This window comes from Oryzias melastigma, unplaced genomic scaffold (assembly GCF_002922805.2).
Source record: "Oryzias melastigma strain HK-1 unplaced genomic scaffold, ASM292280v2 sc00323, whole genome shotgun sequence".
NCBI lineage: Eukaryota > Metazoa > Chordata > Actinopteri > Beloniformes > Adrianichthyidae > Oryzias > Oryzias melastigma.
Window position 1 is genome coordinate 34018 of NW_023416927.1, and position 9385 is coordinate 43402.

General features: G+C 39.9%; 1 long non-coding RNA gene across 1 annotated transcript in view; it reads left to right on the forward strand.

Moving 5' to 3' along the window:
* LOC118598318 overlaps positions 1-503 on the forward strand; it is a 2258-nt gene extending 1755 nt beyond the window's left edge. Inside the window, exon 2 of the long non-coding RNA XR_004947446.1 lies at positions 218-503. This is a non-coding gene — a long non-coding RNA (uncharacterized LOC118598318). The remainder of the gene's footprint in view (positions 1-217) is intronic.
* The last annotated feature ends 8882 nt before the right edge of the window (positions 504-9385 follow it).

Sequence of the window (9385 nt, forward strand, 5' to 3'; positions counted from 1 at the left end):
GGACATCCATCCCAAATTTGGTGCATGGTACCACCAAAATATAGCATGAACGTATCTTAGGATACCCTCTTTCAGAAAGCCCACGGGAAAAAAATCAGAGATAAAAAAAAAAAAAAAAAATGGGCAAAAAAAACCCCAAAAATTACTATTGAGTTCATGGCTGCCATCTTTATAAATGAACGCCGTTTTGGACTTTTCTAGAAGAAGGCGTCCCAAGGTACATGCTAAATTTAGTGCTTGCACCACCAAATTTGGCATGAATGTATCTTAGGATTCCCTCTTTCAAAATACCCATGAGAAAATCCGAGATTTAAAAAAATTGGCAAAAAATTTGCAATTGATTGTATAGCTGTATAGGTGCCATTTTTACAAATAAACACCATTTTGGACTTTCTGAAAGAAGGCGTCCAAAAAGGGACATCCATTCAAAATTTGTTGCGTGTGCCGCGAGAGTTTGGCATGGATGTACCTTAGAATCTGCTCTTTCAGGAAAAAAAAAAAAATACAATTGAGTGTATTGCCACCATCTTTACAAGTGGGATTTGTATTTATATCTACAAAGTCAAAATTATGCTGCATGTCTGAGAAGTTTCATAAGTAATAATTTTAAAGACACATTTGAACACTTATTATCAATGAAAAAAACACGCACAATCAAAGGCCTGGAGAAGGGCTTATTATTGGCTCAACAGACACCATATTTCATTAAAATGTTTTTCCTTGTTGTCTTTGAACCACCGTGTGACCGTCTGCAAAGACCAGAGGAGACATCAGCCGGTGGGTCTCCTGCCTGAAAGCAACGACCACACGCAGGTCTGGACATGTTTTCATGAGCCTTTGGTCAACAATCACAGAGCAGTCAGCTCATGGTGTCTCCTTTAACGCCGTGAATAAAGACAGGGACGCCTGCTGATTAGTGACAGCTGTCCTGCTCTGCCTGGTTTGAGTTCCTCCTTGAAGCTTTGCTCCACATCTCCCTCTACAGCTGTGCACAAGCCACACACCAAAACCACGGCTTGTGTCATCAACAGAAGTCAAAATCTATGTGAAACCCTTTTTGTTGGACAAGGGGTGGAGGTAGATAAGAGGTAGAAAGAACTCTAATGTCAAGTAAACAAAGACAAATCATATACACCAAGATGAAATGGTTTTACCCAGAGATTGGTGATAGCTGGCCTGGTGATGGAACACGCTTGTTGCAAGTAGACCGTACAAAACTCTGCAGGTATCAGTTGGGCCAGTAGCATCAGAACCACTCCACAAAGCTCATTCACAAAGATCTGACCAATATAAACCTAGAACAGGGGTGTCAAACTCAATCGCACAAGGGACCAAAATCCTAAACACAACTTAGGTCGCAGGCCAAACAGGATAAACATTTATTGAACTCTCTAAAACTACATTTTTAAAACTTTAAAACCATAACTTTTTAACATAATTATGAACTAGATATATAACATTACCTGTGATAATTCTAGAGGGAATGCTGTAAGCTGAATTTGGCCACTGAAGATCCTGAAATTGATAGCTAAAAACACTGAAGCTGATAGCCAGCTAAAATAGTAACTAAATGGCAAATTAGCCTAAAAAAAATTAGCTTAGCCAAAACAGCTTCCATGTAGCTGAAAAAATAGCTAAACTTCAAAATACTCTAAAAAAAAAATGAAGAAAAAAAGCAGAAATTAGCCAAAACTGCTGGCGTGTAAATATTAGCCTAACTCCAAAACAGCCTAAAAAAGAAAAAAAGCCTGAATTAGCCAAAGCAGCTAATATGTAGCTGTAATATTAGCTAAACTCCAAAGTTTTAGTGAATGCAAAAATATTCCAAAAAGCTAGCAGAATGACAATTTTCTAAACTTAAAAGCTGTAACTTTTTAACATTATTATGAATAATAAAACATATTTTTCCAGAATAAATCAATTTAAGCCTTAAATACCTTTCAATATTTTACTCTCCATAAAAATATATATATTTTTTAAAATTGAGCAAGTTAGAAATAAGCACAAGATAACATCGGGTCATTATTAACACTAAAATAAAATGATCTGGAGGGCCGGATAGAATAACTGGGGGGCCGGATCCATGTGACCATACATCTCATGTGATCCATACATGTGACCTAGAGGAAGACTCCTCTTCCTTTATGTTTTCTGGAGTCTCTTTACAAATAATTTTCAATCCTGATTTGAGACAGTGGTTGCCATAGAAACGTTGACTCAGATCTACTGCTTTCTGTCAATGTCTGGTTCCAACATGGAGGCGTTGCATCATGAAAAAATGACGACTAAATTGACTTCATTTGGTTGGAGCAGGAAATAAACATTTTTCTCTGGGTGGCGTCACTCTCACTCACTCCAGTTTTCTTACATGGTTGGTAAATGGCGTATACTTGTATAGCGCTTTCTACCCTCCTTCGAGGGCCCAAAGCGCTTCACAGTCACAGACCCATTCACCCATTCACACACACATTCACACACTGGTGGGGATTTGGAATTTAATTAATTCAAATGAACTGAAATTGGCTGATTTAAATAGAGTCTAAGTAATATACATTAAATACAGCTGCATGTACATGTGAGCTGACATGAACTAAAACTGAACTGAAATAAAAGCAGTTTCATTTAAAGGTTTCTGAATTGGTGGTCACAAGATTAGTAGTCCCCTTTTGTGCTCCATGAAGGTTTTGGGTTTTGATTTGTTTGTGGTTTGAACACATGCACTGAGCCTTCACATAAAGAGACATGAAAAAAGCACCGCTTTGCTGAATTTGGGAAAAGAGTTTCATAACCTTAAAATAGCTCTGACTGGTTGTTGTGGTCGTCCGGTTTCTTATTATATTCCGCATTGGGACCCAATTTTCCTCACATTTTGAAGCAGCAAAATGCATTTAAGACTCTTAAAAATGGAGCTTAAACTTCAACCCATCTCTACTGCCTGCTGTAATCTCGCCTTATTTCAGCCTCTGAAGAAAATGGATGGAACGTGCTCACGTCATGCAGTCTCATTTGCTCCTGCATCACAGCCAGCATCATCAGGTCGTTTGAAGCCTTTCACCTGCAGCACAGTTTCAGCTTTGATGTTTCCATGCTCAGGACTTTACATTTCCTGCCGTGCTGTAAAACCTGAGCGCACAGCTGCCTGTCATCACACGCAGCAGGACACCTAATCTGCCTGTGCGTGTACGTGTAATGGGCTCTTTATGAACGGAAGCCACTGCTTGTTTGAAGTTTTCATGATTAGCAATGATGGGACCTCGGGGGGTGGAGGGTGGGGGGCATGCTGACAGTGTATGGTTGCATATGGGGAGGTGTTACAAAGATCTTCTCAAAAACTGATGACATGATGGTAAGTTGCACCTGAAGAAAATGAAATTATGTTTTTGGGGCTTCTTGCATCAATTTATCTTTGAGCCTTTGAGATTTGTAACACTTTGCAAATCTGCACTAAGCCTGTTTTCTCTGCGTCAGATCGGTTGGTTTGTGTTGATTTTGCAAAGACTTCAGTACTATCAAGAGTTGTGTATCAGCACAAAGCTGCTTCTCTTTGCTTCAGAATCAAATTCAATAATTGTATAAATGTTTGAAGAGTTGCTGTAATTCAAACAATCTCAAAACTAAAGCTAACATTTTGGTGTTAATATGTAAAAGTACGATGAAGATGTCTTCCAAACCAAACAAACATAATCTCAGTCAAGTTACTTTAAAGCGGCCATTCCATAAAAAAATAAAAAACAACTTGAGCTTTTAAATGCATTTTACTGTTCATTCCTCACTATAAAGAACCCCAAAGTAGTATTTTGATCTGTTTATGCATTTCTGAGTAATCCTCTAAAAACCTGCACTCTCTGCAGCAGCCCCTCCCATACCCACGAAAACAAGAGGGTTCTCACATGCTGATGTCACAATGTGAGACCGCCCCTTTCAGGAAGAGTCTGTGCTGACAGCTCTGCCCCCAGTCTAACACCAACACCGAGCTAATGATGATCAGCAAAAACTTTCATTTAGAAGCAGAATGCCGCATATTTTCCAATTGTGTCCTGTTTTCAATAAATTCCAGCTAAAACAAATGTTCGTTACTTCAGACGCCGCGTGTATCTGTGCTGTGAACCAGTACAGCGATGGGCTACTAAAGTCAAATATATGGTATGTGCAGCCATCTTTGAAAAAATATGGATGTTGTTTATTTTCATGGGAGAAATGCAGACACGCTGCCAAAGACGGCATTAAGAATGATGTCATGAAACCCACAGAGGCAGGCGGAGCTACAGGAATCAAGTCCTTTTACTTCCAGGTAGGATAAAACTCACAAAAATAACTAATATTTCATAAATAATGTGTTTTTTTAGTGTTCCAAAGGTAATATATGATCATATATAATCCCAGAGATGTCACCAGCAACACCTAAATAACATTCTTTGACATTCTCTAATCTTCAGCCTTTTACACGATAAACATGAATCAGCTGATTGTGATAAGTAGAAAAGTGACTTTTCATATTGGGTTTGCACAGATATTTTTATTTAATTTATTTATTAATCCAGGCAGGACAGATTTGGAACAGCATTCTTATTTTCAACTGTGGCCTGGCAAAAGGCAAAACCTTTTGAGAAAGAAAAGAAGAAAGAGGTTACAAGGAACAAGAAATAAAATTGAATAGAATCAGAAATCAACACAAAAACGTTACAAGCATGAAGCACAGGCGTTGCATATTGTGACATCAGAATCAGTTGTGTGATGTTGATCGCATAAACTCTTCACTACTGTAAATAGTTGCATGTCTAGTTGCATGTCAGCACAAACATGTTTCTCCACTTTAGAATTCACTGGAACAACATTAATTGTGTAAAGAGTTGAAGAGTTACGGTGATTCAAAGAACATCAACACTGGAGCTAAAGCTGTGGTGTTAAACTCCCACTCCGATCATCTTCTGATCCATTTTCAAAGTGCTCACAGTTGTCTTTTAATTATAATTATGCTGTTTTTATCTAACATCAAAAAGCCTGTGTCGTTTTCGAGGACATAGTTTCGGCAGAGCAGCAGGAGTTCATTAGAAATTCACCTCTGAGTCACGGGACTATGGGGAAGTTTCTCCCATTTCCCATCATCCCTTTGGTTATACTCTCCTCTGCAAGCTTACAGCTCCTCACAACTCCAACCTACCAAATGGTGATCAATATCAGTCGTACGGTTTAGATCCAGACTTCAGCTCAGACGAGGAATCTATTTGTCTGGAAGTGGATGCATCAGAATGGAGCAGAACAGGGAGCTTGATGCCCGTCCAATGTCACACCTACGTCAAAAACCCAAGCTCTAACAGCTTGTTTCATCACATTAACTTGAATAAATAAATACTCAGAAACACAGTATTAAGCCTAACTTTCTTTACATTTGTTCTTCATTTTGAAAACAAAAAAGGTACAAGAATTTTTTTGAAAACATAAAAAAAAAAAAAATGATTTTCATTGAACTGGACCTTTAAACGCTTATAGGACATTCACACTGAAGTGAACCACAGCAGAGTTCATATGCAAGTGAACACAGATCTCCATTCTCAAGAAGAACTGAGTTCTGTAGTTCTGTCTGAAAAGTTCAGGTGAGTTTTCATACCTGCCAAACCAAGAGGACCATCAGAGAAAACCACATCTGGATCAGAACGGAACCAAAGCTGCCAAAAGTACTTCTATATTGTTTCAACTAAACAAATTACCAGCAGCAAACTGTAAACAAGCCGATTAACTGAACAAGAGTGACTGAAGCTTTTTTATTAGATCCTGATAATGACTTTATCAGATAGAGGGATGGGCAGGCGTTCATGCACACACTGGTCACTTAAGTGTGACACACAGAAGCATCTGCACAGAGAAGGTGAGTCTTCAGAGGCTGCCTGCATAATTCATCAAGAAAATGAACATGTGAACAAAAGTTCAACTTTGATTTTCCTTTTTTTAATCTTTGACTAGATCAGAGGTCTCCAACCTGCAGCTCCAGATCCACATGTGTCTCTTTTATCTCTCCATGGTGGATCCTTGGACAAACATAAATAATTCATGGAGACTGCTGATCCAGACATGTCGACCGTCAGAGTCAGCAGCTCCTGATAATGTCTGTCTAACCAAAACTACCTAAAGAAAACAAATAAACAAAGCCTGAAAACTAAGACTACCAAGATCCAAACTAAAATAACAAAACCCAGCAGAGTAAGACTGATGAGGACAAAGAGGAGAAAGAACAAAATAAATAAATAGAAGAAAAATAAAATGGCAATTTTTAAAGTAAGGATTACTTAATTATCATGTATTTAATTTAGATTAGTTAAATGTATAAATTGATGTCTGAGGTTCCCATAGATGATAAACTATGTAGGTTTTTACATCCTGTTGACCTGAAGACGTCTTGTTTGATCAACTCTACCTCCAGAATGGACAGATTTTATATACAAAGAAAAACTTTGGTAAAAAGTTTGATCTTTTATGAGTTAAAAGCACATATTATCTTATGCTGCACAACATTATAATAAAAAAATCACATTTTGAGAGAAGCTAGGTTCTTTTTATGTTTTTGATTTTGTTCATCCCAAAAATAGGCATAATTCATATTTATTATTTAAAAAAGAAGATCATGAATGCAAATTCAAATTTCTTAAAGACCAAAGTAAAACTATGTGGCTCCTTCTTGGTGTTGATCAGTAGAAAACGAGTCCAAATGACTTTTAATGTTAAAGGTTGACGACCCCTGAACTAGATTGATACTAATTTCACCTTTATTGGGGAGAACTTTGTGTACACCTTTTTTTGAAAGTAAATGTGATGTTTTTGCAACATCACAATTTACAGGTTTTAGAACAGTTTAGAGTTTAAGATTATTTAAGGCTTTAACATTTGTAATATATATATATACATATATAAGTAATTTAACAACATTCCATGCTGTTTCATTCTAGCATAAATATATTCAAATTGTACTGACTTAAAAAAAAACAGTTTTTAGGGGAAATCTCCCTCTCTGAGCATGCTCTGTGGGACTTTAAGTGGCCCGGCTCCAGCAAAACCAGAACCAGAAAAGATGCCAACTGACTCCACCTGCTGGGAAGGGAGAGCAAAAACTGGAACATCTGCTAAGAGAAGAGAGATAGTCACAATTACTGACAAGAGCAGTAAGATAAACTTTATATTTCATTATTGACGCGGGTCACTCTAACCACACTCTTCTGCCATCACTCATAAAACCTGCCCTGTGAAGTGAGGCAGAAACGGGATCAGATCACAAAGTAGAAACGGAGAGGAGGGAGGAGGAAGACGCTCGCCGTCTGTAGTTTCCAAAAGCAGATAATTGAAGGCTTTGCTCCAGTTTAGGAAGCAACTGGAGGGGCAAGTGGTGGAGGCCGCAAAGGAGAGAAAGAGGGAAGCCACGTCCACACAGATGACTCACTCCTGCTCACTGTTCCTCCTCCTCTCACGTCAGGGAGGCCAGACTCAGCTCAGAGCGCTTTTCTTGAGAGATTCTTTTTTTACCCATCGGTGTTTTTAAAAGATCATAATGTGGCACTGGAATAATCCAAACTTCCTCTTCAGTTCACATGTAAAATGCTGTAGACTTTCAGGATCACTCTCCTCTGTCTTTTTGGGAGGATTCCCACAGCTTTGCTGTTTCTAAAGTCCTCACCAGAGTGAACTCAGACAGAAAGAGGAGCGCATCTGGCATTTAAACACATGTGGTTCTTCACGCTGACACCCACAGGAAGCTTCAACCACCGAAGCATTGCAGCTCCTATAGTTGGTTTTTATAAAGTCTGCTGTCGTCCAACCTTCTGAGGTAATTCCCCTCAAAACTCAAGGTTTAGGGCAGATTAGTGTGTCCATGAAGAAGTCACCTACAAAGACAAAAGGGCTCATTTTTAGGGGCGGGGTCATGTTTCCAGAACCCACAGGAGCTGTGTGAGTCTGGAACCTCTCAGACCGAAGACCCACATTTCTGCATAAAACGTGACATCACCTATGAGCAGCCAATCAAAGAGAGCCGACAGGAATGACCGGCCCAGGCTCAGCTGTGAGGCATGACGCAGAGGGTCCCACACTGAGGGGAGGGGGGCAGCAGAACCCCTCTCCCCCTCCCCTCAAGGGGGTGTAGAAAAGAGTTAAGGGGCTGAGCTGAGAGGGAAGGAAAAAAAACAAAAAAGTTTGAGACTGTCTGATCACTCGCACACATGGACGGAGGAGGAGGATGGAAACTGTGAGCTGCAGCCGGGCAGCAGTGAGTTAAAGTGACGAGTGGAAAGTGAGGCTGTGAGTCAGGCGGCTGAACTCCACTCCCCTCTGCACATTTCTGCAGCAGAATGTGGGACACTCTCTGGATGCTCCGCTCAGATCTGCTGTGAAGATCCTGATGATTTCAGGGAAGCAGACGGGACCACGTCTATCATAGCCTCCATAGACATAGAAATGTGGAAAAAACACAAATGAAATAATCAATGTTCTGCACTGATTGTGAGCGCTGGGCTCAAACATCTGAGATCAGCAGAGAGACTAGCTGTTGTGTTGAGGACAATTTCATTTAGGCACCACTATTCTGCTTAAACAGACCACGTCATAAGAACTGTGAAGGTGTCACTGTGGTCCACGAAGCTGTAGGAGAGTCTGTGGGCCTTTCAGAATGAGATTCTGCTCTGACCCCACATTCATTGTAATCTGCTCTTTTGACAGTTGAAATCACAAAATGGATCGACGAGAACAAACGAAAGAGGGAATCAATGTGAACACCACCATGGACTGTGAAAAACAACAAAAATCAAAGGAGATCTTTAAGCGCTTTGACTGTTTTTTAAAAGACTTAACAGAAGAGGGCAAAAACGTGGTGCCAAAACCTGGAAAGGGTCCTTTCTGACCCAACGGTTGAGTCTTCCTGTCTGCTGTTTGCCCTGTGTCTGGCTGACAATCAGATTGTGTGATTTTCCTCCGCGTTGCTGCGTTCCCTCTGCTGACCTCTGCTGCATGTGTGCGAGGCGGGCTGCTGTCATCCACGTGGCAGGGTGACGTTTGAGAACCTGCGAAGGACAAATCCAGAAAAAGGCGCAGGGGGAAGGAGCTCCATTGTTTTTTTTTCCCTCCTTTGTTTGTGGTGTTTTAGAGAAAATAACAATTTGAACGATTTATCTGAAGTTTGGGGTTCATGAAATGTTTGTGGTTTAGCTTGGATAATGTTTGAGATTAAGGCATCAAACGCGCTAGAGCTGCAATAACTATCCTGCCCAGATCTGCTGATCCACATCTCAAACTGCTTTTACAGAGGAACAAGATAGAGAAGGTCAAACGCCCAGTGTTTGTTCTTTCTGCAGCCCCCTCATTGTGGAGCAATTGAAAGAAGCAAAAAAAAAAAAAAACATCTCTC